This window comes from Cibotium barometz, chromosome 45, assembly GCF_041138505.1.
Source record: "Cibotium barometz isolate CiBa-2024 chromosome 45, ASM4113850v1, whole genome shotgun sequence".
In the NCBI taxonomy this organism is placed as follows: Eukaryota; Viridiplantae; Streptophyta; class Polypodiopsida; order Cyatheales; family Cibotiaceae; genus Cibotium; species Cibotium barometz.
This window is the reverse complement of record NC_141090.1, coordinates 31821859-31825899: the sequence shown is the minus strand read 5'-3', so window position 1 is coordinate 31825899 and position 4041 is coordinate 31821859. Positions and strand designations below refer to the sequence as shown.

The 4041-nt window shown below is 40.4% G+C and overlaps 1 pseudogene; it reads right to left on the bottom strand.

Moving 5' to 3' along the window:
• Window positions 1-276: 276 nt before the first annotated feature.
• Window positions 277-1217, bottom strand: LOC147612648 (polyol transporter 5-like; annotated as a pseudogene).
• Window positions 1218-4041: the final 2824 nt, after the last annotated feature.

Genomic DNA, 4041 nt, shown 5'->3' with positions numbered 1-4041 from the left:
ACTCGAATTTATCTCCTAGAGAATGTGGTCCATTTCGAGTTATACATCGGATTGGCACGTTTGTGTATGAACTAAAACTACCTCCAATTGTTAGAGTTCATCCAGTCTTTCATATCAATAGATTGAAAGGGAAACAAGGAGGTGAGGATACCATAGTTACTCCTCAAGAACTCGTTGAAGTCAAAGATTTATCCTATGTTCCACAACATGAACCTGATAAGGTACTTAAATTCAGGGAAAGGAAACTTTGTAGTTGACTAATCCCTGAAATTAAAATTAGGTGGAAAGATAGGGAAATAGGCCACTGTGCCGCTCACGGCAACGCTCACACAAAGAAGCTTCTTCCTCCAGGTCGAAGCCGAGCTTCACCACACCCATGCCCACTGTGGCGCCCAGCATGCCCATCTTGCTGGTGACCCCGGCCTGCTTGAACAGCACGGGGCTGTAGTACACTATGGCGTCGATGCCGGACGCCTGCTGGAAGAGGTTAACGCCAAGGGCTACCACGTACATGCGGGCAATTGGTGACGACAGGCAGCTCCTGACATTGGATGTTAAACCAGACGACGTAGCTGACATAGCTCCAGGGCGGCAGTGCACGAGCATTCTCCTGCTCCTTCCACCTCGTTGGCGCCATGATCTCTTCCAGCCGCTGTTGCGCCTCCACACCACGTCCGTCAGAATCTGCCTGGCCTTATCGTTTAGGCCCTGCAGCACCAGCCACCTCGGCGACTTTGGCAGCACAAACAACGCCCCAAGCGCCAGCACCACGGCAGGCAACGCTCCCATCCCCAGCATCAGCCTCCAATTGAAGGTCGGGTTGAGAAACTGGAAGGCGAAGCCCACAACGTAGCCTAGCACGATGCTGACGTTGACGAACACCTCCGTGAAGGACACCAGGAATCCTCGCACGCTGGCCGGGGATATCTCCGCCGAGTAGAGGGGCGCGATCATTACAGCGAAGCCCAATCCCCGTCAGCAGGCGGTCAGCCACTAGCCATGCGAAATTGACGGAGGCGAGCCGCAAGTACGAGGGCACCGACGAGGAACAGGGCGGACGACACCATAAGAGTGAGGCGCCCGCGCAGCCAGTTGGCGACGAACCTGGAAGCCACGGACCAGCTGAAGCGCAGCCTGCTACAGGAGGAGGTGATCGGGGGCTCGCTTAACCTGTTCGCGGGGGTGGGATCCCTGATGAACAGGATAGCGCCGCTCATGATCCTGATGTACCCTGCTGAGCAGAACACAGCACCGCGTGAACAAACGTAGGCTCTTCTTCTCGTTAACTAGCGGCGGACTATGGCGCCACGGCAGGTGCCGCCGGGCGTTTGAGTTCTTGTTGCAGTACACGATTCACGAGAATCTGGATTTATCATGGTTTTTAAGTATTTCTCTCTCTCCCCCAAAGAATGGTCATTCCTATGACCTATTCTCAATTCGAATGAAGCTTCTCATGAAGCATTTCTCTAACCTAAAAGTAATTTCTATGCTTGTCTAATTGGAGGCCAAAATAATGGCTTTTTAATACTTTTATGCTATTAAATTTATGGTAAAATTAAGAATCAAGCCATAATTGGATAATGATCCAATTAGTGGTTATTCTAATCACATAAAAAATACTAAACTTTATTCTTTCAAATTTATTGAGAATTACCAGTAATAGCAACGGAGCTATGGTAAAATTTCTGTAAAATTGACACATAAATCATTTTCATTCATAATATGAAAAGAGGACTTTCTACCATATTCTAGGATTAATCATCCTAGATTAATTGAATGATTCTCATTATAATCATGAAAAATTGATTTTTATGTTTATGCATAAATAGTTAATTACAAAAAAGAGAAATTTCTAGTAATCCATTTTTATTTTAAAAGAGTAATCCCCATGACAATGGAAATCCATGTACTCCAATGAAGTAAGAGAAAAATTATGATGCTAAAATAATACATATTTTATTTAAAAATTAAAAAAAGATTTTAGTTAAATTTATCTTTTTGAATAGATAAATTTTAAATGATGAAAGAAGAATTTTCACTATATTGGAATCTAAATATTTAAATGAGGAAAGTGTAATTTCTAGTGTAAAGGAATTAATGAAGATTTTTATTTAAATTTTAAGAGAAAATTTAGTTAAATTTATCTTTTTGTATAGATAAGATTAAATGATGAAAGAGGAATTTCCACCATATTGGAATTCAAATGTTTAAATGAGAAAAGTGGATTTTTTAACTTAATGAAATTAATGGATATTTTTATGTAATTTTTAAGAAGAATTTTAAGTAGATTTAATTTATGGTAAAAGAGGAATTCCCATGATAATTGGATTGCACTCATTGAAATTAGAAAAAGAAGGATTTCAAGTTTATTTAAAAAAAATAGGTATTGATATTTTAGTTAAAAGAAGAATTTTTATGATATTTAAGAAAAGATGGATTTGAATTAAATTTTAGTGTCAAAAGATGAATTTCCACCATAATTCTACCTAATGAATTAAGGCTGAGAAATTATGTGGCATAAAGAATATCTTTGGATATTTTAATTGGTAAAATCACTAAATTGATATTTACCCAAAAATCTAGATGTTTAGTTGAAGGGAATCCTTGTAGAACTAAACCGAATGAATTTGGTTAGACTACGTGAGGGACGGACAGTAAACCTAATTGTCCTTCTTCTCTCGATCTGAATCAGACAACTTCGTGACCAATTCCAGTTACTAAATCCAAAGAATAGACTACCGAAACTAATCTAGTTTTTCCTTGATGACCAAACTCACCAAGAATCTAGTTGGACAAATGGACAAAAACTAATCTAGTTTTTCCTTGATGACCAAACTCACCAAGAATCTAGTTGGACAAATGGACAAAATGATGGGTAGATTACCCTCATGAGAGATCAAGGATCCTCATTATGAAACTGGGAATTATGGAAAAAGGGTTGTTGGAACTGATCTCAAACTGGAATTTTACTTGCATTGGAACCTCTGTTTTTTCATTCAAAGGACTGTTTTATGCCAGAATGCTGGAGGAAGCATTTGGCTTATGTTTTTCTAAGAGGAGGTTCGTTGGAACAGCTGGGCGAGGAGTCGTCAAAAGGGATGTTGCTCGTGGCAAAGCCTCCCGAGGTCTACACCAGCCTCGGTACGGTTAAAATGGTGTGCTTCCAGTACGATGGGCGAGGACCGACGAAGCGGTCCCTGAGTGAAGTGCTAGGACACCTAAGGGGGATCCTAGAGGGTTTAACCAGGCGATGCATGGGCTCGCGGTTGCTAGGACACCCATGTGTACATCGAGAAAGATTTCGGATGGACAAAAAGGAAAGATTTTTGAGAACCAAATTTTGATACTGGATCTCGTTGGTTGGCCAGCTGGTCTTCAACGGAGAGTTCAGAGGTTACATTTTTGTAATACAATGGACTCAGAATTTTAGAAAATGATAATCATAAATATTATGATTTCTATTGAAGGATTGTTTTTAAAGCGAGTCGAATCTGTTATAAATGGCAAGTTCATATTGGGTGTGTGCGTGGTATGCCTACCTTGATTTTTTTGCATGAATCACCGGCTAGGGGCTTGGGAACTCTTTTCCTCGGTACCCGGGCAAAAACCCAACCAAATCTTTATAAAGAAATCCCACCAATTCCCTTGTTATTACACATCTTGTAGTAGAAGAAGAAAATGAAGCATATCATTTACTGATTAGTTGTCCATAAACTTGCTTATACAAGCTAGCCCATACACCTGTAGATTCTGTTTGTCCATATTTTTGTACCTGTACTTGATGTACTAACTATCGTACACCATGTTCCATCTTTTTGTACATGTATGTACTTGATGCACTAATTTTTGTACACCATGTGCTATCTCCACCATACAAATGCCATGGTGACATAATCTACTTGTGTTGCTCACGGGTACTTGAAAATCTAATTGTGTTAACATTATCTCTACACTATCAGTACTATCATCTTCTATGTCTCAGCCTAGAACATGCATGCTTGCGTATGTAAAGATGTATGTGACAAATCACTGGGGATTGAG